This window comes from Camellia sinensis, chromosome 14, assembly GCF_055761805.1.
Source record: "Camellia sinensis isolate YWXY chromosome 14, ASM5576180v1, whole genome shotgun sequence".
Lineage (NCBI taxonomy): Eukaryota > Viridiplantae > Streptophyta > Magnoliopsida > Ericales > Theaceae > Camellia > Camellia sinensis.
In genome coordinates this window covers 103,503,954-103,522,416 of record NC_138974.1, presented here as the reverse complement: position 1 = coordinate 103,522,416, position 18,463 = coordinate 103,503,954, and the positions used below count along the sequence as shown (strand labels likewise).

Genomic DNA, 18,463 nt, shown 5'->3' with positions numbered 1-18,463 from the left:
TAACCGCGACTTTATTGTTTTGAGCAGTAGACGAGGGAAAAAATGAAATTGAATGGAACAGGATAATCTGGAAATGGTTTAAAAGGGAGAAGTTTGTCGAAAAGGAGGCGAAAGCGATTGAATGGGCTTAAAATCAGACAGGCTGTCCGGGAAAAAAAAAAAGGGGGATGGGGGGTGGAAAAAGGGTTGCAACACGAGGACATCCCAGGGGGTCACCCATCCTAATACTACTCTCGCCCAAGCACGGTTAACTGCGTAGTTCTGATGGGATCCGGTGCATTAGTGCTGGTATGATCGCACCCGAAGAATAACCGCGACTTTATTGTTTTAAGCAGTAGACGCGGAAAAAAATGAAATTGAATGGAACAGGATAATCTGGAAATGGTTTAAAAGAGAGAAGTTTGTCGAAAAGGAGGCGAAGGCGATTGAATGGGCTAAAAATCGGACAGGCTGTCCGGGGAAAAAAAAAAGGGGAGGGTGGGTGGAAAAAGGGGTCCAAGACGAGGACTTCCCAGGGGGTCACCCATCCTAGTACTACTCTCGCCCAAGCACGCTTAACTGCGGAGTTCTGATGGGATCAGGTGCATTAGTGCTGGTATGATCGCACCCGAAGATTAACCGCGACTTTATTGTTTTAAGTAGTAGACGGGGAAAAAAATGAAATTGAATGGAACAGGATAATCTGGAAATGGTTTAAAAGGGTGAAGTTTGTCGAAAAGGAGGCGAAGGCGATTGAATGGGCTAAAAATCGGACAGGCTGTCCGGGGAAAAAAAAAAAAGGGAGGGGGGGTGGAAAAAGGGGTGCAACACGAGGACTTCCCAGGGGGTCACCCATCCTACTACTTCTCTCGCCCAAGCACGCTTAACTGCGTAGTTCTGATGGGATCCGGTGCATTAGTGCTGGTATGATCGCACCCGAAGATTAACCGCGACTTTATTGTTTTAAGCAGTAGACGAGGAAAAAAATGAAATTGAATGGAACAGGATAATCTGGAAATGGTTTAAAAGGGAGAAGTTTGTCGAAAAGGAGGCAAAGGCGATTGAATGGGCTAAATATCGGACAGGCTGTCCGGCAAAAAAAAAAAGGGGAGGGGGAGTGGAAAAAGGGGTCCAACACGAGGACTTCCCAGGGGGTGACCCATCCTAGTACTACTCACGCCCAAGCACGCTTCACAGCGGAGTTCTGATGGGATCCGGTGCATTAGTGCTGGTATGATCGCACCCGAAGATTAACCGCGACTTTATTGTTTTAAGGAGTAGACGGGGAAAAAAATGAAATTGAATGGAACAGGATAATCTGGAAATGGTTTAAAAGGAGAAGTTTGTCGAAAATGAGGCGAAGGCGATTGAATGGGCTAAAAATCGGACAGGCTGTCCGGGGAAAAAAAAAAGGGGAGGGGGGGTGGAAAAAGGGGTGCAACACGAGGACTTCCCAGGGGGTCACCCATCCTAGTACTACTCTCGCCCAAGCACGCTTAACAGCGTAGTTCTGATGGGATCCGGTGCATTAGTGCTAGTATGATCGCACCCGAAGATTAACCGCGACTTTATTGTTTTAAGTAGTAGACGGGGAAAAAAATGAAATTGAATGGAACAGGATAATCTGGAAATGGTTTAAAAGGGAGAAGTTTGTCGAAAAGGAGGCGAAGGCGATCGAATGGGCTAAAAATCGGACAGGCTGTCCGGGGAAAAAAAAAAGGAGAGGGGGTGTGGAAAAAGGGGTGCAACATGAGGACTTCCCAGGGGGTCACCCATCCTAGTACTACTCTCGCCCAAGCACGCTTAACTGCGGAGTTCTGATGGGATCCGGCGCATTAGTGCTGGTATGATCGCACCCGAAGATTAACCGCGACTTTGTTGTTTTAACCAGTAGACGGGGAAAAAAATGAAATTGAATGGAACAGGATAATCTGGAAATGGTTTAAAAGGGAGAAGTTTGTCGAAAAGGAGGCGAAGGCGATTGAATGGGCTAAAAATCGGCTGTCCGGGGAAAAAAAAAAGGGGAGGGGGGGTGGAAAAAGGGGTGCAACACGAGGACTTCCCAGGGGGTCACCCATCCTAGTACTACTCTCGCCCAAGCACGCTTAACTGCGGAGTTCTGATGGGATCCGGTGCATTAGTGCTGGTATGATCGCACCCGAAGATTAACCGCGACTTTGTTGTTTTAAGCAGTAGACGGGGAAAAAAATAAAATTGAATGGAACAGGATAATCTGGAAATGGTTTAAAAGGGAGAAGTTTGTTGAAAAGGAGGCGAAGGAGACTGAATGGGCTAAAAATCGGAAAGGCTGTCCGGGGAAAAAAAAAAGGGGAGGGGGCTGTAAAAAGGGGTGCAACACGAGGACTTCCCAGGGGGTCAACCATCCTAGTACTACTCTCGACCAAGCATGCTTAACTGCGGAGTTCTGATGGGATCCGGTGCATTAGTGCTGGTATTATCGCACCCGAAGATTAACCGCGACTTTGTTGTTTTAAGCAGTAGACGGGGAAAAAAATGAAATTGAATGGTACAGGATAATCTGGAAATGGTTTAAAAGGGAGAAGTTTGTCGAAAAGGAGGCGAACGCGATTGAATGGGCAAAAAATCGGACAGGCTGTCCGGGGAAAAAAAAAAGGAGAGGGGGGGTGGAAAATGGGGTGCAACACGGGGACTTCCCAGGGGGTCACCCGTCCTAGTACTACTCTCGCCCAAGCACGCTTAACTGCGTAGTTCTGATGGGATCTGGTGCATTAGTGCTGGTATGATCGCACCCGAAGATTAACCGCGACATTATTGTTTTAAGCAGTAGACGGGGAAAAAAATGAAATTGAATGGAACAGGATAATCTGGAAATGGATTAAAAGGGAGGAGTTTGTCGAAAAGGAGGCGAAGGCGATTGAATGGTCTAAAAAACGGACAGGCTGTCCGGGGAAAAAAAAAAAAGGGGAGGGGGGTGGAAAAAGGGGTGCAACACGAGGACTTCCCAGGGGGTCACCCATCCTAGTACTACTCTCGCCCAAGCACGCTTAACTGCGAAGTTCTAATGGGATCCGGTGCATTAGTGCTGGTATGATCGCACCCGAAGATTAACCGCGACTTTTTTGTTTTAAGCAGTAGACGGGGAAAAAAATGAAATTGAATGGAACAGGATAATCTAGAAATGGTTTAAAAGGGAGAAGTTTGTTGAAAAGGAGGCGAAGGCGATTGAATGGGCTAAACATCGGACATGCTGTCCGGGGAAAAAAAAAAGGGGAGGGGGGTGGAAAAAGGGGTGCAACACGAGGTCTTCCCAGGGGGTCACCCATTTTAGTACTACTCTCGCCCAAGCACGCTTCACTGCGAAGTTCTAATGGGATCCGGTGCATTAGTGCTGGTATGATCGCACCCGAAGATTAACAGCGACTTTGTTGTTTTAAGCAGTAGACGGGAAAAAAAATGAAATTGAATGGAACAGGATAATCTGGAAATGGTTTAAAAGGGAGAAGTTTGTCGAAAAGGAGGCGAAGGCGATTGAATGGGCTAAAAATTGGACAGGCTGTCCGGGGAAAAAAAAAAGGGGAGGGGGGGTGGAAAAAGGGGTGCAAAACGAGGAGTTCCCAGGGGGTCACCCATCCTACTACTACTCTCGCCCAAGCACGCTTAACTGCGGAGTTCTGATGGGATCCGGTGCATTAGGGTTGGTATGATCGCACCCGAAGATTAACTGCGACTTTATTGTTTTAAGCAGTAGACGGGGGAAAAAATGAAATTGAATGGAACAGGATAATCTGGAAATGGTTTAAAAGGGAGAAGTTTGTCGAAAAGGAGGCGAAAGCGATTGAATGGGCTTAAAATCGGACAGGCTGTCCGGGAAAAAAAAAAAGGGGATGGGGGGTGGAAAAAGGGTTGCAACACGAGGACTTCCCAGGGGGTCACCAATCCTAGTACTACTCTCGCCCTAGCACGCTTAACTGCGGAGTTCTGATGGGAACCGGTGCATTAGTGCTGGTATGATCGCACCCGAAGATTAACCGGGACTTTATTGTTTTAAGTAGTAGACGGGGAAAAAAATGAAATTGAATGGAACAGGATAATCTGGAAATGGTTTAAAAGGGAGAAGTTTGTCGAAAAGGAGGCGAAGGCGATTGAATGGGCTAAAAATCGGACAGGCTGTTCGGGGAAAAAAAAAAGGGGAGGGGGTGGAAAAAGGGGTGCAACACGAGGACTTTCCAGGGGGTCACCCATCCTAGTACTACTCACGCCGAAGCACGCTTAACTGCGGAGTTCTGATGGGATCCGGTGCATTAGTGCTGGTATGATCGCATCCGAAGATAACCGCGACTTTGTTGTTTTAAGCAGTAGACGGTGAAAAAATGAAATTGAATGGAACAGGATAATCTGGAAATGGTTTAAATGGGAGAAGTTATTCGAAAAGTAGGCGAAGGCGATTGAAGGGCTAAAAATCGGACAAGCTGTCCGGGAAAAAAAAAAAAGGGGAGGGGGGAGGAAAAAGGGGTGCAACACGAGGACTTCCCAGGGGGTCACCCATCCTAGTACTACTCTCGCCCAAGCACGCTTAACTGCGGAGTTCTGATGGGATCCGGTGCATTAGTGCTTGTATGATCGCACCCGAAGATTAACCGCGACCTTGTTGTTTTAAGCAGTAGACGGGGAAAACAATGAAATTGAATGGAACAGGATAATCTGGAAATGGTTTAAAAGGGAGAAGTTTGTCGAAAAGGAGGCGAAGGCGATTGAATGGGCTAAAAATCGGACAGGCTGTCCGGGGGAAAAAAAAAACGGGGAGGGGTGGTGGAAAAAGGGGTGCAACACGAGGACTTCCCAGGGGGTCACCCATCCTAGTACTACTCTCGCCCAAGCACGCTTAACTGCGGAGTTATGATGGGATCCGGTGCATTAGTGCTGGTATGATCGCACCCGAAGATTAACCGCGACTTTGTTGTTTTAAGCAGTAAACGGGGAAAAAAATAAAATTGAATGGAACAGGATAATCTGGAAATGGTTTAAAAGGGAGAAGTTTGTTGAAAAGGAGGCGAAGGAGACTGAATGGGCTAAAAATCGGAAAGGCTGTCCGGGGAAAAAAAAAAGGGGAGGGGGGGTGTAAAAAGGGGTGCAACACGAGGACTTCCCAGGGGGTCAACCATCCTAGTACTACTCTCGACCAAGCATGCTTAACTGCGGAGTTCTGATGGGATCCGGTGCATTAGTGCTGGTATTTTCGCACCCGAAGATTAACCGCGACTTTGTTGTTTTAAGCAGTAGACGGGGAAAAAAATGAAATTGAATGGAACAGGATAATCTGGAAATGGTTTAAAAGGGAGAAGTTTGTCGAAAAGGAGGCGAAGGCGATTGAATGGGCAAAAAATCGGACAGGCTGTCCGGGGAAAAAAAAAAGGAGAGGGGGGGTCGAAAATGGGGTGCAACACGAGGACTTCCCAGGGGGTCACCCGTCCTAGTACTACTCTCGCCCAAGCACGCTTAACTGCGTAGTTCTGATGGGATCTGGTGCATTAGTGCTGGTCTGATCGCACCCGAAGATTAACCGCGACTTTATTGTTTTAAGCAGTAGACGGGGAAAAAAATGAAATTGAATGGAACAGGATAATCTGGAAATGGATTAAAAGGGAGGAGTTTGTCGAAAAGGAGGCGAAGGCGATTGAATGGTCTAAAAAACGGACAGGCTGTCCGGGGAAAAAAAAAAAGGGGAGGGGGGGTGGAAAAAGGGGTGCAACACGACGACTTCCCAGGGGGTCACCCAGCCTAGTACTACTCTCGCCCAAGCACGCTTAACTGCGAAGTTCTAATCGGATCCGGTGCATTAGTGCTGGTATGATCGCACCCGAAGATTAACCGCGACTTTGTTGTTTTAAGCAGTAGACGGGAAAAAAAATGAAATTGAATGGAACAGGATAATCTGGAAATGGTTTAAAAGGGAGAAGTTTGTTGAAAAGGAGGCGAAGGCGATTGAATGGGCTAAAAATCGGACATGCTGTCCGGGGAAAAAAAAAAGGGGAGGGGGGTGGAAAAAGGGGTGCAACACGAGGTCTTCCCAGGGGGTCACCCATTTTAGTACTACTCTCGCCCAAGCACGCTTAACTGCGGAGTTCTGATGGGATCCGGTGCATTAGTGCTGGTATGATCGCACCCGAAGATTAACCGCGACTTTATTGTTTTAAGCAGTAGACGGGGGAAAAAATGAAATTGAATGGAACAGGATAATCTGGAAATGGTTTAAAAGGGAGAAGTTTGTCGAAAAGGAGGCGAAAGCGATTGAATGGGCTTAAAATCGGACAGGCTGTCCGGGAAAAAAAAAAAGGGGATGGGGGGTGGAAAAAGGGTTGCAACACGAGGACATCCCAGGGGGTCACCCATCCTAATACTACTCTCGCCCAAGCACGGTTAACTGCGTAGTTCTGATGGGATCCGGTGCATTAGTGCTGGTATGATCGCACCCGAAGAATAACCGCGACTTTATTGTTTTAAGCAGTAGACGCGGAAAAAAATGAAATTGAATGGAACAGGATAATCTGGAAATGGTTTAAAAGGGAGAAGTTTGTCGAAAAGGAGGCGAAGGCGATTGAATGGGCTAAAAATCGGACAGGCTGTCCGGGGAAAAAAAAAAGGGGAGGGTGGGTGGAAAAAGGGGTCCAAGACGAGGACTTCCCAGGGGGTCACCCATCCTAGTACTACTCTCGCCCAAGCACGCTTAACTGCGGAGTTCTGATGGGATCAGGTGCATTAGTGCTGGTATGATCGCACCCGAAGATTAACCGCGACTTTATTGTTTTAAGTAGTAGACGGTGAAAAAAATGAAATTGAATGGAACAGGATAATCTGGAAATGGTTTAAAAGGGTGAAGTTTGTCGAAAAGGAGGCGAAGGCGATTGAATGGGCTAAAAATCGGACAGGCTGTCCGGGGAAAAAAAAAAAAGGGAGGGGGGGTGGAAAAAGGGGTGCAACACGAGGACTTCCCAGGGGGTCACCCATCCTACTACTTCTCTCGCCCAAGCACGCTTAACTGCGTAGTTCTGATGGGATCCGGTGCATTAGGGCTGGTATGATCGCACCCGAAGATTAACCGCGGCTTTATTGTTTTAAGCAGTAGATGGGGAAAAAAATGAAATTGAATGGAACAGAATAATCTGGAAATGGTTTAAAAGGGAGAAGTTTGTCGAAAAGGAGGCAAAGGCGATTGAATGGGCTAAATATCGGACAGGCTGTCCGGGAAAAAAAAAAAAGGGGAGGGGGAGTGGAAAAAGGGGTGCAACACGAGGACTTCCCAGGGGGTCACCCAGCCTAGTACTACTCTCGCCCAAGCACGCTTAACTGCGAAGTTCTAATCGGAACCGGTGCATTAGTGCTGGTATGATCGCACCCGAAGATTAACCGCGACTTTGTTGTTTTAGGCAGTAGAACGGGGAAAAAAATGAAATTGAATGGAACAGGATAATCTGGAAATGGTTTAAAAGGGAGAAGTTTGTTGAAAAGGAAGCGAAGGCGATTGAATGGGCTAAAAATCGGACATGCTGTCCGGGGAAAAAAAAAAAGGGGAGGGGGGTGGAAAAAGGGGTGCAACACGAGGTCTTCCCAGTGGGTCACCCATTTTAGTACTACTCTCGCCCAAGCACGCTTAACTGCGGAGTTCTGATGGGATCCGGTGCATTAGTGCTGGTATGATCGCACCCGAAGATTAACCGCGACTTTGTTGTTTTAAGCAGTAGACGGGGAAAAAAATGAAATTGAATGGAACAGGATAATTTGGAAATGGTTTAAAAGGGAGAAGTTTGTCGAAAAGGAGGCGAAGGCGATTGAATGGGCTAAAAATCGGACAGGCTGTCCGGGGAAAAAAAAAAGGGGGAGGGGGGGTGGAAAAAGGGGTGCAAAACGAGGACTTCCCAGGGGGTCACCCATCCTACTACTACTCTCGCCCAAGCACGCTTAACTGCGGAGCTCTGATGGGATCCGGTGCATTAGGGTTGGTATGATCGCACCCGAAGATTAACCGCAACTTTATCGTTTTAAGCAGTAGACGGGGAAAAAAATGAAATTGAATGGAACAGGATAATCTGGAAATGGTTTAAAAGGGAGAAGTTTGTCGAAAAGGAGGCGAAAGCGATTGAATGGGCTTAAAATCGGACAGGCTGTCCGGGAAAAAAAAAAAGGGGATGGGGGTGGAAAAAGGGGTGCAACACGAGGACTTCCCAGGGGGTCACCAATCCTAGTACTACTCTCGCCCTAGCACGCTTAACTGCGGAGTTCTGATGGGATCCGGTGCATTAGTGCTGGTATGATCGCACCCGAAGATTAACCGTGACTTTATTGTTTTAAGTAGTAGACGGGGAAAAAAATGAAATTGAATGGAACAGGATAATCGGGAAATGGTTTAAAAGGGAGAAGTTTGTCGAAAAGGAGGCGAAGACGATTGAATGGGCTAAAAATCAGACAGGCTGTTCGGGGAAAAAAAAAAGGGGAGGGGGGTGGAAAAAGGGGTGCAACACGAGGACTTTCCAGGGGGTCACCCATCCTAGTACTACTCACGCCCAAGCACGCTTAACTGCGGAGTTCTGATGGGATCCGGTGCATTAGTGCTGGTATGATCGCATCCAAAGATAACCGCGACTTTGTTGTTTTAAGCAGTAGACGGGGAAAAAAATTAAATTGAATGGAACAGGATAATCTGGAAATGGTTTAAATGGGAGAAGTTATTCGAAAAGTAGGCGAAGGCGATTGAAGGGCTAAAAATCGGACAGGCTGTCCGGGGAAAAAAAAAAAGGGGAGGGGGGAGGAAAAAGGGGTGCAACACGAGGACTTCCCAGGGGGTCACCCATCCTAGTACTACTCTCGCCCAAGCACGCTTAACTGCGGAGTTCTGATGGGATCCGGTGCATTAGTGCTGGTATGATCGCACCCGAAGATTAACCGCAACTTTATCGTTTTAAGCAGTAGACGGGGAAAAAAATGAAATTGAATGGAACAGGATAATCTGGAAATGGTTTAAAAGGAAGAAGTTTGTCGAAAAGGAGGCGAAAGCGATTGAATGGGCTTAAAATCGGACAGGCTGTCCGGGAAAAAAAAAAAGGGGATGGGGGTGGAAAAAGGGGTGCAACACGAGGACTTCCCAGGGGGTCACCAATCCTAGTACTACTCTCGCCCTAGCACGCTTAACTGCGGAGTTCTGATGGGATCCGGTGCATTAGTGCTGGTATGATCGCACCCGAAGATTAACCGTGACTTTATTGTTTTAAGTAGTAGACGGGGAAAAAAATGAAATTGAATGGAACAGGATAATCGGGAAATGGTTTAAAAGGGAGAAGTTTGTCGAAAAGGAGGCGAAGACGATTGAATGGGCTAAAAATCAGACAGGCTGTTCGGGGAAAAAAAAAAGGGGAGGGGGGTGGAAAAAGGGGTGCAACACGAGGACTTTCCAGGGGGTCACCCATCCTAGTACTACTCACGCCCAAGCACGCTTAACTGCGGAGTTCTGATGGGATCCGGTGCATTAGTGCTGGTATGATCGCACCCGAAGATTAACCGCGACTTTGTTGTTTTAAGTAGTAGACGGGGAAAAAAATGAAATTGAATGGAACCGGATAATATGGAAATGGTTTAAAAGGGAGAAGTTTGTCGAAAAGGAGGCGAAGGCGATTGAATGGGCTAAAAATCGGACAGGCTGTCCGGGGAAAAAAAAAAGGGGAGGGGGTGGAAAAATGGGTGCAACACGAGGACTTCCCAGGGGGTCACCCATCCTAGTACTACTCTCGCCCAAGCACGGTTAACTGCGTAGTTCTGATGGGATCCGGTGCATTAGTGCTGGTATGATCGCACCCGAAGATTAACCGCGACTTTATTGTTTTAAGCAGTAGACGAGGAAAAAAATGAAATTGAATGGAACAGGATAATCTGGAAATGGTTTAAAAGGGAGAAGTTTGTCGAAAAGGAGGCGAAGGCGATTGAATGGGCTAAAAATTGGACAGGCTGTCCGGGGAAAAAAAAAAGGGGAGGGGGTGGAAAATGGACTGCAACACGAGGACTTCCCAGGGGGTCACCCATCCTAGTACTACTCTCGCCCAAGCACGCTTAACAGCGGAGTTCCGATGGGATCCGGTGCATTAGTGCTGGTATGATCGCACCCGAAGATTAACCGCGACTTTGTTGTTTTAAGCAGTTGACGGGGAAAAACATGAAATTGAATGGAACAGGATAATCTGGAAATGGTTTAAAAGGGAGAAGTTTGTCGAAAAGGAGGCGAAGGCGATTGACTGGGCTAAAAATCGAACAGGCTGTCCGGTGAAAAAAAAAAGGGGAGCGGGGGTGGAAAAAGGGGTGCAACACGAGGACTTCCCAGGGGGTCACCCATCCTAGTACTACTCTCGCCCAAGCACGCTTAACTGCGGAGTTCTGATGGGATCCGGTGCATTAGTGCTGGTATGATCGCACCCGAAGATAACCGCGACTTTGTTGTTTTAAGCAATAGACGGGGGAAAAAATGAAATTGAATGGAACAGGATAATCTGGAAATGGTTTAAAAGGGAGAAGTTTGTCGAAAAGGAGGCGAAGGCGATTGAATGGGCTAAAAATCGGACAGGCTGTCCGGGGAAAAAAAAAAGGGGTGGGGGGTGGAAAAAGGGGTGCAACACGAGGACTTCCCAGGGGGTCACCCATCCTAGTACTACTCTCGCCCGAGCACGCTTAACTGCGGAGTTCTGATGGGATTCGGTGCATTAGTGCTGGTATGATCGCTCCCGAAGATTAACCGCGACTTTGTTGTTTGAAGCAGTAGACGGGGAAAAAAATGAAATTGAATGGAACAGGATAATCTGGAAATGGTTTAAAAGGGAGAAGTTTGTCGAAAAGGAGGCGAAGGCGATTGAATGGCCTAAAAATCGGACAGGCTGACCAGGGAAAAAAAAAAGGGGAGGGGGGGTGGAAAAAGGGGTGTAACACGGGGACTTTCCAGGGGGTCACCCATCCTAGTACTACTCTCGCCCAAGCACGCTTAACTGCGGAGTTCTGATGGGATCCGGTGGATTAGTGCTGGTATGATCGCATCCGAAGATAATCGCGACTTTGTTGTTTTAAGCAGTAGACGGGGAAAAAAATGAAATTGAATGGAACAGGCTAATCTGGAAATGGTATAAAAGGGAGAAGTTTGTCGAAAAGGAGGCGAAGGCGATTGAATGGGCTAAAAATCGGACAGGTTGTCCGGGGAAAAAAAAAAAAGGGGAGTGGGGTGGAAAAAAGGGTGCAACACGAGGACTTCCCAGGGGGTCACCCATCCTAGTACTACTCTCGCCCAAGCACGCCTAACTGCGGAGTTCTGATGGGATCCGGTGCATTAGTGCTGCTATGATCGCACCCGAAGATTAACCGCGACTTTATTGTTTAAAGCAGTAGACGGGGAAAAAAATGAAATTGAATGGAACAGGATAATCTGGAAATGGTTTAAAAGGGAGAAGTTTTTCGAAAAGGAGGTGAAGGCGATTGAATGGGCTAAAAATCGGACAGGCTGTCCGGGGAAAAAAAAAAAGGGGAGGGGTGGTGGAAAAAGGGGTGCAACACGAGGACTTCCCAGGGGGTCACCAATCCTAGTACTACTCTCGCCCAAGCACGCTTAACTGCGGAGTTCTGATGGGATCCGGTGCATTAGTGCTGGTACGATCGCACCCGAAGATTAACCGCGACTTTATTGTTTTGAGCAGTAGGCGGGGAAAAAAATGAAATTGAATGGAACAGGATAATCTGGAAATGGTTTAAAAGGTAGAAGTTTGTCGAAAAGGAGGCGAAAGCGATTGAATGGGCTAAAAATCGGACAGGCTGCCCGGGGAAAAAAAAAAGGGGAGTGGGGTGGAAAAAGCGGTGCAACACGAGGACTTCCCAGGGGGTCACCCATCCTAGTACTACTCTCGCCCGAGCACGCTTAATTGCGGAGTTCTGATGGGATCCGGTGCATTAGTGCTGGTATGATCGCACCCGAAGCTTAACCAAGACTTTGCTGTTTGAAGCAGTAGACGGGGTAAAAAATGAAATTGAATGGAACAAGATAATCTGGAAATGGTTTAAAAGGGAGAAGTTTGTCGAAAAGGATGCGAAGGTGATTGAATGGGTTAAAAATCGGACAGGCTGTCCGGGGAAAAAAAAAAGGGGAGGGGGGGTGGAAAAAGGGGTGCAACACGAGGACTTTACAGGGGGTCACCCATCCTAGTACTACTCTCGCCCAAGCACGCTTAATTGCGGAGTTCTGATGGGATCCGGTGCATCAGTGCTGGTATGATCGCACCCGAAGATTAACCGCGACTTTGTTGTTTTAAGCAGTTGACGGGGAAAAACATGAAATTGAATGGAACAGAATAATCTGGAAATGGTTTAAAAGGGAGAAGTTTGTCGAAAAGGAGGCGAAGGCGATTGACTGGGCTAAAAATCGGACAGGCTGTCCGGGGAAAAAAAAAAAGGGGAGGGGGGTGGAAAAAGCGGTGCAACACGAGGACTTCCCAGGGGGTCACCCATCCTAGTACTACTCTCGCCCGAGCACGCTTAACTGCGGAGTTCTGATGGGATCCGGTGCATTAGTGCTGGTATGATCGCACCCGAAGATTAACCAAGACTTTGTTGTTTGAAGCAGTAGACGGGGTAAAAAATGAAATTGAATGGAACAAGATAATCTGGAAATGGTTTAAAAGGGAGAAGTTTGTCGAAAAGGCGGCGAAGGCGATTGAATGGGCTAAAAATCGGTCAGGCTGTCCGGGGAAAAAAAAAAGGGGAGGGGGGGTGGAAAAAGGGGTGCAACACGAGGACTTCCCTGGGGGTCACCCATCCTAGTACTACTCTCGCCCAAGCACGCTTAACTGCGGAGTTCTGATGGGATCCGGTGCATTAGTGCTGGTATGATCGCACCAGAAGATTAACCGCGACTTTTTTGTTTTAAGCAGTAGGCGGGAAAAAAAATGAAATTGAATGGAAAAGGATAATCTGGAAATGGTTTAAAAGGGAGAAGTTTGTCGAAAAGGAGGCGAAGGCGATTGAATGGGCTAAAAATCGGACAGGCTGTCCGGGGAAAAAAAAAAAAGGGGAGGGGTGGTGGAAAAAGCGGTGCAACACGAGGACTTCCCAGGGGGTCACCCATCCTAGTACTACTCTCGCCCAAGCACGCTTAACTGCGGAGTTCTGATGGGATCCGGTGCATTAGTGCTGGTATGATCGCACCCGAAGATTAACCGCGACTTTGTAGTTTTAAGCAGTAGACGGGGAAAAAATGAAATTGAATGGAACAGGATAATCTGGAAATGGGTTAAGAGGGAGAAGTTTGTCGAAAAGGAGGCGAAGGCGATAGAATGGGCTAAAAATCGTTCAGGCTGTCCGGGGAAAAAAAAAAGGGGTGGGGGGGTGGAAAAAGGGGTGCAACACGAGGACTTCCCTGGGGGTCACCCATCCTAGTACTACTCTCGCCCTAGCACGCTGAACTGCAGAGTTCTGATGGGATCCGGTGCATTAGTGCTGGTATGATCGCACCAGAAGATTAACCGCGACTTTGTTGTTTTAAGCAGTAGGCGGGAAAAAAAATGATATTGAATGGAAAAGGATAATCTGGAAATGGTTTAAAAGGGAGAAGTTTGTCGAAAAGGAGGCGAAGGCGATTGAATGCGCTAAAAATCGGAAAGGCTGACCGGGGAAAAATAAAAAGGGGAGGGGGTGGAAAAAGGGGTGCAACACGAGGACTTCCCTGGGGGTCACCGATCCTAGTACTACTCTCGCCCAAGCACGCTTAACTGCGGAGTTCTGATGGGATCCGGTGCATTAGTGCTGCTATGATCGCACCCGAAGATTAACCGAGACTTTATTGTTTTAAGCAGTAGACGGGGAAAAAAATGAAATTGAATGGAACAGGATAATCTGGAAATGGTTTAAAAGGGAGAAGTTTGTCGAAAAGGAGGCGACGGCGATTCAATGGGCTAAAAATCAGACAGGCTAACCGGGGAAAAAAAAATGGGGAGGGGGGGTGGAAAAAGGGGTGCAACACGAGGACTTCCCTGGGGGTCACCCATCCTAGTACTACTCTCGCCCAAGCACGCTTCACTGCGGAGTTCTGATGGGATCCGGTGCATTGGTGCTGCTATGATCGCACCCGAAGGTTAACCGCGACTTTGTTGTTTCAAGAAGTAGACGGGGAAAAAAATGAAATTGAATGGAACAGGATAATCTGGAAATGGTTTAAAAGGGAGAAGTTTGTCGAAAAGGAGGCGAAGGCGATTGAATGGGCTAAAAATCGGACAGGCTGTCCGGGGAAAAAAAAAAAAGAGGAGTGGGGGTGGAAAAAGGGGTGCAACACGAGGACTTCCCAGGGGGTCACCAATCCTAGTACTACTCTCGCCCAAGGACGCTTAACTGCGGAGTTCTGATGGGATCCGGTGCATTAGTGCTGGTATGATCGCACCCGAAGATTAACCGCGACTTTATTGTTTTAAGCAGTAGACGGGGAAAAAAATGAAATTGAATGGAACAGGATAATCTGGAAATGGTTTAAAAGGGAGAAGTTTGTCGAAAAGGAGGCGAAGGCGATTGAGTGGGCTAAAAATCGGACAGGCTGTCCGGGGAAAAAAAAAATGGGGAGGGGGGGTGGAAAAAGGAGTGCAACACGTGGACTTCTCTGGGGGTCACCGATCCTAGTACTACTCTCGCCCAAGCACGCTTAACTGCGGAGTTCTGATGGGATCCGGTGCATTAGTGCTGGTATGATCGCACCCGAAGATTAACCGCGACTTTGTTGTTTTAAGCAATAGACGGGGAAAAAAATAAAATTGAATGGAACAGGATAATCTGGAAATGGTTTAAAAGGGGGAAGTTTGTCGAAAATGAGTCGAAGGCGATTGAATGGGCTAAAAATCGGAAAGGCTGTCCGGGGAAAAAAAAAAGGGGAGGGGGGGTGGAAAAAGGAGTGCAACACGAGGACTTTCCCGGGGGTGACCCATCCTAGTACTACTCTCGCCCAAGCACGCTTAACTGCGGAGTTCTGATGGGATCCGGTGCATTAGTTCTGGTATGATCGCATCTGAGGATAACCGCGACTTTGTTGTTTTAAGCAGTAGACGGGGAAAAAAATTGAAATTAAATGGAACAGGATAATCTGGAAATGGTTTAAAAGGGAGAAGTTTGTCGAAAAGGAGGCGAAGGCGATTGAATGGGCTAAAAAGCGGACAAGCTGTCCGGGGAAAAAAAAAAGGGGAGGGGGGTGGAAAAAGGGGTGCAACACGAGCACTTCCCAGGGGGTCACCCATCCTAGTACTACTCTCGCCCAAGCACGCTTAACTGCGGAGTTCTGATGGGATCCGGTGCATCCGTGCTGGTATGATCGCACCCGAAGATTAACCGCGACTTTATTGTTTTAAGCAGTAGACGGGGGAAAAAATGAAATTGAATGGAACAGGATAATCTGGAAATGGTTTAAAAGCGAGAAGTTTGTCGAAAAGGAGTCGAAGGCGATTGAATGGGCTAAAAATCGGACAGGCTGTCCGGGGGAAAAAAAAAAGGGGAGGGGGGGTGGAAAAAGGACTGCAACACGAGGACTTTCCAGGGGGTCACCCATCCTAGTACTACTCTCGCCCAAGCACGCTCAACTGCGGAGTTCTGATGGGATCCGGTGCATTAGTGCTGGTGTGATCGCATCCGAAGATAACCGCGACTTTGTTGTTTTAAGCAGTAGACGGGGAAAAAAACGAAATTGAATGGAACAGGATAATCTGGAAGTGGTTTAAAAGGAAGAAGTTTGTCGAAAAGGAGGCGAAGGCGATTGAATGGGCTAAAAATCGGACAGGCTGTCCGGGGAAAAAAAAAAGGGGAGGGGGTGGAAAAAGGGGTGCAACACGAGGACTTCCCAGGGGGTCACCCATCCTAGTACTACTCTCGCCCAAGCACGCTTAACTGCGGAGTTCTGATGGGATCCGGTGCATTAGTGCTAGTATGATCGCACCCGAAGATTGACCGCGACTTTATTGTTTTAAGCAGTAGACAGGGAAAAAAATGAAATTGAATGGAACAGGATAATCTGGAAATGGTTTAAAAGGGAGAAGTTTGTCGAAAAGGAGGCGAAGGCGATTGAATGGGCTAAAAATCGGACAGGCTGTCCGGGGAAAAAAAAAAGAGGAGGGGTGTGGAAAAATGGGTGCAACACGAGGACTTTCCAGGGGGTCACCCATCCTAGTACTACTCTCGCCCAAGCACGCTTAACTGCGGAGTTCTGATGGGATCCGGTGCATTAGTGCTGGTATGGTCGCATCCGAAGATAACCGCGACTTTGTTGTTTTAAGCTGTAGACGGGGAAAAAAATGAAATTGAATGGAACAGGATAATCTGGAAATGGTTTAAATGGGAGAAGTTTGTCGAAAAGGAGACGAAGGCGATTGAATGGGCTAAAAATCGGACAGGCTGTCCGGAGAAAAAAAAAAGGGGAGGGGGGAGGAAAAAGGGGTGCAACACGAGGACTTCCCAGGGGGTCACCCATCCTAGTACTACTCTCGCCCAAGCACGCTTAGCTGCGGAGTTCTGATGGGATCCGGTGCATTAGTGCTGGTATGATCGCACCCGAAGATTAACCGCGACTTTATTGTTTTAGGTAGTAGACGGGGAAAAAAATGAAATTGAATGGAACAGGATAATCTGGAAATAGTTTAAAAGGGAGAAGTTTGTCGAAAAGGAGGCGAACGCGATTGAATGGGCTAAAAATCGGCCAGGCTATCTGGGGAAAAAAAAAAAGGGGAGGGGGGGTAGAAAAAGGGGTGCAACACGAGGACATCCCAGGGGGTCACCCATCCTAATACTACTCTCGCCCAAGCACGGTTAACTGCGTAGTTCTGATGGGATCCGGTGCATTAGTGCTGGTATGATCGCACCCGAAGATTAACCGCGACTTTATTGTTTTAAGCAGTAGACGGGGAAAAAAATGAAATTGAATGGAACAGGATAATCTGGAAATGGTTTAAAAGGGAGAAGTTTGTCGAAAAGGTGGCGAAGGCGATTGACTGGGCTAAAAATCGGACAGGCTGTCCGGGGAAAAAAAAAAGGGGAGGGTGGGTGGAAAAAGGGGTGCAACACGAGGACTTCCCAGGGGGTCACCCTTCCTAGTACTACTCTCGCCCAAGCACGCTTAACTGCGGAGTTCTGATGGGATCCGGTGCATTAGTGCTGGTATGATCGCACCCGAAGATTAACCGCGACTTTATTGTTTTAAGTAGTAGACGAGGAAAAAAATGAAATTGAATGGAACAGGATAATCTGGAAATGGTTTAAAAGGGTGAAGTTTGTCGAAAGGGAGGCGAAGGCGATTGAATGGGCTAAAAATCGGACAGGCTGTCCGGGGAAAAAAGAAAAGGGAGGGGGGAGGAAATAGGGGTGCAACACGAGGACTTCCCAGGGGGTCACCCATCCTAGTACTTCTCTCGCCCAAGCACGCTTAACTGCGTAGTTCTGATGGGATCCGGTGTATTAGTGCTGGTATGATCGCACCCGAAGATTAACCGCGGCTTTATTGTTTTAAGCAGTAGATGGGGAAAAAAATGAAATTCAATGGAACAGAATAATCTGGAAATGGTTTAAAAGGGAGAAGTTTGTCGAAAAGGAGGCGAAGGCGATTGAATGGGCTAAAAATCGGACAGGCTGTCCGGGGAAAAAAAAAAGGGGAGGGGGAGTGGAAAAAGGGGTGCAACACGAGGACTTCCCAGGGGGTCACCCATCCTAGTACTACTCTCGCCCAAGCACGCTTAACTGCGGAGTTCTGATGGGATCCGGTGCATTAGTGCTGGTATGATCGCACCCGAAGATTATCCGCGACTTTATTGTTTTAAGCAGTAGACGGGGAAAAAAATGAAATTGAATGGAACAGGATAATCTGGAAATGGTTTAAAAGGAGAAGTTTGTCGAAAATGAGGCGAAGGCGATTGAATGGGCTAAAAATCGGACAGGCTGTCCGGGGGAAAAAAAAAAGGGGCGGGGGGTGGAAAAAGTGGTGCAACACGAGGACTTCCCAGGGGGTCACCCATCCTAGTACTACTCTCGCCCAAGCACGCTTTACAGCGTAGTTCTGATGGGATCCGGTGCATTAGTGCTGGTATGATCGCACCCGAAGATTAACCGCGACTTTATTGTTTTAAGCAGTAGACGGGGAAAAAAATGAAATTGAATGGAACAGGATAATCTGGAAATGGTTTAAAAGGGAGAAGTTTGTCGAAAAGGAGGCGAAGGCGATTGAATGGGCTAAAACTCGGAAAGGCTGTCCGGGGAAAAAAAAAAAGGGGAGGGGGAGTGGAAAAAGGGGTGCAACACGAGGACTTCCCAGGGGGTCACCCATCCTAGTACTACTCTCGCCCAAGCACGCTTAACTGCGGGGTTCTGATGGGATCCGGTGCATTAGTGCTGGTATGATCACACCCGAAGATTAACCACGACTTTGTTGTTTTAAGCAGTAGACGGGGAAAAAAATGAAATTGAATGGAACAGG

The 18,463-nt window shown here is 47.6% G+C and overlaps 60 non-coding genes across 60 annotated transcripts; all 60 read right to left on the bottom strand.

The window, feature by feature from the left end:
• Positions 1-183: 183 nt before the first annotated feature.
• On the bottom strand, positions 184-302 carry LOC145812129 (5S ribosomal RNA). The gene has a single exon (XR_014355654.1). It is a non-coding gene; the product is annotated as a 5S ribosomal RNA (ribosomal RNA).
• A 188-nt stretch (positions 303-490) lies between these two features.
• On the bottom strand, positions 491-609 carry LOC145811687 (5S ribosomal RNA). Its single transcript, XR_014355223.1, has one exon. It is a non-coding gene; the product is annotated as a 5S ribosomal RNA (ribosomal RNA).
• A 189-nt stretch (positions 610-798) lies between these two features.
• LOC145811120 (5S ribosomal RNA) lies at positions 799-917 on the bottom strand. The gene has a single exon (XR_014354671.1). It is a non-coding gene; the product is annotated as a 5S ribosomal RNA (ribosomal RNA).
• A 188-nt stretch (positions 918-1,105) lies between these two features.
• On the bottom strand, positions 1,106-1,224 carry LOC145811726 (5S ribosomal RNA). The gene has a single exon (XR_014355260.1). It is a non-coding gene; the product is annotated as a 5S ribosomal RNA (ribosomal RNA).
• Positions 1,225-1,411: 187 nt separating this feature from the next.
• LOC145811353 (5S ribosomal RNA) lies at positions 1,412-1,530 on the bottom strand. Its single transcript, XR_014354896.1, has one exon. It is a non-coding gene; the product is annotated as a 5S ribosomal RNA (ribosomal RNA).
• A 188-nt stretch (positions 1,531-1,718) lies between these two features.
• On the bottom strand, positions 1,719-1,837 carry LOC145810453 (5S ribosomal RNA). The gene has a single exon (XR_014354021.1). It is a non-coding gene; the product is annotated as a 5S ribosomal RNA (ribosomal RNA).
• A 183-nt stretch (positions 1,838-2,020) lies between these two features.
• LOC145808183 (5S ribosomal RNA) lies at positions 2,021-2,139 on the bottom strand. Its single transcript, XR_014351648.1, has one exon. It is a non-coding gene; the product is annotated as a 5S ribosomal RNA (ribosomal RNA).
• A 187-nt stretch (positions 2,140-2,326) lies between these two features.
• On the bottom strand, positions 2,327-2,445 carry LOC145811423 (5S ribosomal RNA). The gene has a single exon (XR_014354965.1). It is a non-coding gene; the product is annotated as a 5S ribosomal RNA (ribosomal RNA).
• A 188-nt stretch (positions 2,446-2,633) lies between these two features.
• Positions 2,634-2,752, bottom strand: LOC145811483 (5S ribosomal RNA). Its single transcript, XR_014355023.1, has one exon. It is a non-coding gene; the product is annotated as a 5S ribosomal RNA (ribosomal RNA).
• A 189-nt stretch (positions 2,753-2,941) lies between these two features.
• On the bottom strand, positions 2,942-3,060 carry LOC145809900 (5S ribosomal RNA). The gene has a single exon (XR_014353468.1). It is a non-coding gene; the product is annotated as a 5S ribosomal RNA (ribosomal RNA).
• Positions 3,061-3,247: 187 nt separating this feature from the next.
• LOC145810827 (5S ribosomal RNA) lies at positions 3,248-3,366 on the bottom strand. Its single transcript, XR_014354382.1, has one exon. It is a non-coding gene; the product is annotated as a 5S ribosomal RNA (ribosomal RNA).
• A 188-nt stretch (positions 3,367-3,554) lies between these two features.
• Positions 3,555-3,673, bottom strand: LOC145811765 (5S ribosomal RNA). The gene has a single exon (XR_014355298.1). It is a non-coding gene; the product is annotated as a 5S ribosomal RNA (ribosomal RNA).
• A 188-nt stretch (positions 3,674-3,861) lies between these two features.
• On the bottom strand, positions 3,862-3,980 carry LOC145811548 (5S ribosomal RNA). The gene has a single exon (XR_014355088.1). It is a non-coding gene; the product is annotated as a 5S ribosomal RNA (ribosomal RNA).
• A 186-nt stretch (positions 3,981-4,166) lies between these two features.
• Positions 4,167-4,285, bottom strand: LOC145811498 (5S ribosomal RNA). The gene has a single exon (XR_014355038.1). It is a non-coding gene; the product is annotated as a 5S ribosomal RNA (ribosomal RNA).
• Positions 4,286-4,470: 185 nt separating this feature from the next.
• LOC145810182 (5S ribosomal RNA) lies at positions 4,471-4,589 on the bottom strand. The gene has a single exon (XR_014353754.1). It is a non-coding gene; the product is annotated as a 5S ribosomal RNA (ribosomal RNA).
• A 190-nt stretch (positions 4,590-4,779) lies between these two features.
• Positions 4,780-4,898, bottom strand: LOC145810553 (5S ribosomal RNA). Its single transcript, XR_014354117.1, has one exon. It is a non-coding gene; the product is annotated as a 5S ribosomal RNA (ribosomal RNA).
• A 188-nt stretch (positions 4,899-5,086) lies between these two features.
• Positions 5,087-5,205, bottom strand: LOC145811794 (5S ribosomal RNA). Its single transcript, XR_014355327.1, has one exon. It is a non-coding gene; the product is annotated as a 5S ribosomal RNA (ribosomal RNA).
• Positions 5,206-5,393: 188 nt separating this feature from the next.
• On the bottom strand, positions 5,394-5,512 carry LOC145811747 (5S ribosomal RNA). The gene has a single exon (XR_014355280.1). It is a non-coding gene; the product is annotated as a 5S ribosomal RNA (ribosomal RNA).
• Positions 5,513-5,701: 189 nt separating this feature from the next.
• On the bottom strand, positions 5,702-5,820 carry LOC145811760 (5S ribosomal RNA). Its single transcript, XR_014355293.1, has one exon. It is a non-coding gene; the product is annotated as a 5S ribosomal RNA (ribosomal RNA).
• A 187-nt stretch (positions 5,821-6,007) lies between these two features.
• Positions 6,008-6,126, bottom strand: LOC145809330 (5S ribosomal RNA). The gene has a single exon (XR_014352856.1). It is a non-coding gene; the product is annotated as a 5S ribosomal RNA (ribosomal RNA).
• A 188-nt stretch (positions 6,127-6,314) lies between these two features.
• On the bottom strand, positions 6,315-6,433 carry LOC145812128 (5S ribosomal RNA). Its single transcript, XR_014355653.1, has one exon. It is a non-coding gene; the product is annotated as a 5S ribosomal RNA (ribosomal RNA).
• Positions 6,434-6,621: 188 nt separating this feature from the next.
• Positions 6,622-6,740, bottom strand: LOC145811686 (5S ribosomal RNA). The gene has a single exon (XR_014355222.1). It is a non-coding gene; the product is annotated as a 5S ribosomal RNA (ribosomal RNA).
• A 189-nt stretch (positions 6,741-6,929) lies between these two features.
• On the bottom strand, positions 6,930-7,048 carry LOC145811679 (5S ribosomal RNA). The gene has a single exon (XR_014355214.1). It is a non-coding gene; the product is annotated as a 5S ribosomal RNA (ribosomal RNA).
• A 189-nt stretch (positions 7,049-7,237) lies between these two features.
• Positions 7,238-7,356, bottom strand: LOC145811763 (5S ribosomal RNA). The gene has a single exon (XR_014355296.1). It is a non-coding gene; the product is annotated as a 5S ribosomal RNA (ribosomal RNA).
• Positions 7,357-7,545: 189 nt separating this feature from the next.
• Positions 7,546-7,664, bottom strand: LOC145809990 (5S ribosomal RNA). The gene has a single exon (XR_014353557.1). It is a non-coding gene; the product is annotated as a 5S ribosomal RNA (ribosomal RNA).
• Positions 7,665-7,853: 189 nt separating this feature from the next.
• Positions 7,854-7,972, bottom strand: LOC145811929 (5S ribosomal RNA). Its single transcript, XR_014355459.1, has one exon. It is a non-coding gene; the product is annotated as a 5S ribosomal RNA (ribosomal RNA).
• Positions 7,973-8,159: 187 nt separating this feature from the next.
• Positions 8,160-8,278, bottom strand: LOC145810356 (5S ribosomal RNA). The gene has a single exon (XR_014353927.1). It is a non-coding gene; the product is annotated as a 5S ribosomal RNA (ribosomal RNA).
• Positions 8,279-8,465: 187 nt separating this feature from the next.
• Positions 8,466-8,584, bottom strand: LOC145810563 (5S ribosomal RNA). The gene has a single exon (XR_014354127.1). It is a non-coding gene; the product is annotated as a 5S ribosomal RNA (ribosomal RNA).
• Positions 8,585-8,770: 186 nt separating this feature from the next.
• On the bottom strand, positions 8,771-8,889 carry LOC145808171 (5S ribosomal RNA). The gene has a single exon (XR_014351636.1). It is a non-coding gene; the product is annotated as a 5S ribosomal RNA (ribosomal RNA).
• A 187-nt stretch (positions 8,890-9,076) lies between these two features.
• Positions 9,077-9,195, bottom strand: LOC145810355 (5S ribosomal RNA). Its single transcript, XR_014353926.1, has one exon. It is a non-coding gene; the product is annotated as a 5S ribosomal RNA (ribosomal RNA).
• A 187-nt stretch (positions 9,196-9,382) lies between these two features.
• LOC145809904 (5S ribosomal RNA) lies at positions 9,383-9,501 on the bottom strand. Its single transcript, XR_014353472.1, has one exon. It is a non-coding gene; the product is annotated as a 5S ribosomal RNA (ribosomal RNA).
• Positions 9,502-9,687: 186 nt separating this feature from the next.
• On the bottom strand, positions 9,688-9,806 carry LOC145811134 (5S ribosomal RNA). The gene has a single exon (XR_014354684.1). It is a non-coding gene; the product is annotated as a 5S ribosomal RNA (ribosomal RNA).
• Positions 9,807-9,992: 186 nt separating this feature from the next.
• On the bottom strand, positions 9,993-10,111 carry LOC145810909 (5S ribosomal RNA). Its single transcript, XR_014354461.1, has one exon. It is a non-coding gene; the product is annotated as a 5S ribosomal RNA (ribosomal RNA).
• A 188-nt stretch (positions 10,112-10,299) lies between these two features.
• Positions 10,300-10,418, bottom strand: LOC145808160 (5S ribosomal RNA). The gene has a single exon (XR_014351625.1). It is a non-coding gene; the product is annotated as a 5S ribosomal RNA (ribosomal RNA).
• A 186-nt stretch (positions 10,419-10,604) lies between these two features.
• On the bottom strand, positions 10,605-10,723 carry LOC145810799 (5S ribosomal RNA). The gene has a single exon (XR_014354354.1). It is a non-coding gene; the product is annotated as a 5S ribosomal RNA (ribosomal RNA).
• A 188-nt stretch (positions 10,724-10,911) lies between these two features.
• On the bottom strand, positions 10,912-11,030 carry LOC145811506 (5S ribosomal RNA). The gene has a single exon (XR_014355046.1). It is a non-coding gene; the product is annotated as a 5S ribosomal RNA (ribosomal RNA).
• A 188-nt stretch (positions 11,031-11,218) lies between these two features.
• On the bottom strand, positions 11,219-11,337 carry LOC145811098 (5S ribosomal RNA). The gene has a single exon (XR_014354650.1). It is a non-coding gene; the product is annotated as a 5S ribosomal RNA (ribosomal RNA).
• A 189-nt stretch (positions 11,338-11,526) lies between these two features.
• On the bottom strand, positions 11,527-11,645 carry LOC145810841 (5S ribosomal RNA). Its single transcript, XR_014354396.1, has one exon. It is a non-coding gene; the product is annotated as a 5S ribosomal RNA (ribosomal RNA).
• Positions 11,646-11,832: 187 nt separating this feature from the next.
• On the bottom strand, positions 11,833-11,951 carry LOC145810910 (5S ribosomal RNA). Its single transcript, XR_014354462.1, has one exon. It is a non-coding gene; the product is annotated as a 5S ribosomal RNA (ribosomal RNA).
• A 188-nt stretch (positions 11,952-12,139) lies between these two features.
• On the bottom strand, positions 12,140-12,258 carry LOC145811084 (5S ribosomal RNA). The gene has a single exon (XR_014354636.1). It is a non-coding gene; the product is annotated as a 5S ribosomal RNA (ribosomal RNA).
• A 188-nt stretch (positions 12,259-12,446) lies between these two features.
• LOC145810000 (5S ribosomal RNA) lies at positions 12,447-12,565 on the bottom strand. Its single transcript, XR_014353567.1, has one exon. It is a non-coding gene; the product is annotated as a 5S ribosomal RNA (ribosomal RNA).
• Positions 12,566-12,753: 188 nt separating this feature from the next.
• On the bottom strand, positions 12,754-12,872 carry LOC145809987 (5S ribosomal RNA). The gene has a single exon (XR_014353554.1). It is a non-coding gene; the product is annotated as a 5S ribosomal RNA (ribosomal RNA).
• Positions 12,873-13,062: 190 nt separating this feature from the next.
• On the bottom strand, positions 13,063-13,181 carry LOC145809766 (5S ribosomal RNA). The gene has a single exon (XR_014353328.1). It is a non-coding gene; the product is annotated as a 5S ribosomal RNA (ribosomal RNA).
• Positions 13,182-13,368: 187 nt separating this feature from the next.
• Positions 13,369-13,487, bottom strand: LOC145811436 (5S ribosomal RNA). Its single transcript, XR_014354977.1, has one exon. It is a non-coding gene; the product is annotated as a 5S ribosomal RNA (ribosomal RNA).
• Positions 13,488-13,674: 187 nt separating this feature from the next.
• LOC145811568 (5S ribosomal RNA) lies at positions 13,675-13,793 on the bottom strand. The gene has a single exon (XR_014355107.1). It is a non-coding gene; the product is annotated as a 5S ribosomal RNA (ribosomal RNA).
• Positions 13,794-13,981: 188 nt separating this feature from the next.
• Positions 13,982-14,100, bottom strand: LOC145811230 (5S ribosomal RNA). The gene has a single exon (XR_014354775.1). It is a non-coding gene; the product is annotated as a 5S ribosomal RNA (ribosomal RNA).
• A 190-nt stretch (positions 14,101-14,290) lies between these two features.
• Positions 14,291-14,409, bottom strand: LOC145811108 (5S ribosomal RNA). Its single transcript, XR_014354660.1, has one exon. It is a non-coding gene; the product is annotated as a 5S ribosomal RNA (ribosomal RNA).
• Positions 14,410-14,598: 189 nt separating this feature from the next.
• On the bottom strand, positions 14,599-14,717 carry LOC145811055 (5S ribosomal RNA). Its single transcript, XR_014354606.1, has one exon. It is a non-coding gene; the product is annotated as a 5S ribosomal RNA (ribosomal RNA).
• Positions 14,718-14,905: 188 nt separating this feature from the next.
• LOC145812034 (5S ribosomal RNA) lies at positions 14,906-15,024 on the bottom strand. The gene has a single exon (XR_014355561.1). It is a non-coding gene; the product is annotated as a 5S ribosomal RNA (ribosomal RNA).
• A 187-nt stretch (positions 15,025-15,211) lies between these two features.
• On the bottom strand, positions 15,212-15,330 carry LOC145809393 (5S ribosomal RNA). Its single transcript, XR_014352932.1, has one exon. It is a non-coding gene; the product is annotated as a 5S ribosomal RNA (ribosomal RNA).
• Positions 15,331-15,519: 189 nt separating this feature from the next.
• LOC145811614 (5S ribosomal RNA) lies at positions 15,520-15,638 on the bottom strand. The gene has a single exon (XR_014355152.1). It is a non-coding gene; the product is annotated as a 5S ribosomal RNA (ribosomal RNA).
• A 185-nt stretch (positions 15,639-15,823) lies between these two features.
• On the bottom strand, positions 15,824-15,942 carry LOC145809354 (5S ribosomal RNA). The gene has a single exon (XR_014352885.1). It is a non-coding gene; the product is annotated as a 5S ribosomal RNA (ribosomal RNA).
• Positions 15,943-16,129: 187 nt separating this feature from the next.
• On the bottom strand, positions 16,130-16,248 carry LOC145810493 (5S ribosomal RNA). The gene has a single exon (XR_014354059.1). It is a non-coding gene; the product is annotated as a 5S ribosomal RNA (ribosomal RNA).
• A 186-nt stretch (positions 16,249-16,434) lies between these two features.
• LOC145809066 (5S ribosomal RNA) lies at positions 16,435-16,553 on the bottom strand. The gene has a single exon (XR_014352560.1). It is a non-coding gene; the product is annotated as a 5S ribosomal RNA (ribosomal RNA).
• A 189-nt stretch (positions 16,554-16,742) lies between these two features.
• On the bottom strand, positions 16,743-16,861 carry LOC145811952 (5S ribosomal RNA). The gene has a single exon (XR_014355480.1). It is a non-coding gene; the product is annotated as a 5S ribosomal RNA (ribosomal RNA).
• Positions 16,862-17,049: 188 nt separating this feature from the next.
• Positions 17,050-17,168, bottom strand: LOC145809490 (5S ribosomal RNA). Its single transcript, XR_014353049.1, has one exon. It is a non-coding gene; the product is annotated as a 5S ribosomal RNA (ribosomal RNA).
• A 187-nt stretch (positions 17,169-17,355) lies between these two features.
• LOC145810653 (5S ribosomal RNA) lies at positions 17,356-17,474 on the bottom strand. The gene has a single exon (XR_014354213.1). It is a non-coding gene; the product is annotated as a 5S ribosomal RNA (ribosomal RNA).
• A 188-nt stretch (positions 17,475-17,662) lies between these two features.
• On the bottom strand, positions 17,663-17,781 carry LOC145808149 (5S ribosomal RNA). The gene has a single exon (XR_014351614.1). It is a non-coding gene; the product is annotated as a 5S ribosomal RNA (ribosomal RNA).
• Positions 17,782-17,968: 187 nt separating this feature from the next.
• LOC145811751 (5S ribosomal RNA) lies at positions 17,969-18,087 on the bottom strand. Its single transcript, XR_014355284.1, has one exon. It is a non-coding gene; the product is annotated as a 5S ribosomal RNA (ribosomal RNA).
• Positions 18,088-18,276: 189 nt separating this feature from the next.
• Positions 18,277-18,395, bottom strand: LOC145810424 (5S ribosomal RNA). The gene has a single exon (XR_014353992.1). It is a non-coding gene; the product is annotated as a 5S ribosomal RNA (ribosomal RNA).
• Positions 18,396-18,463: the final 68 nt, after the last annotated feature.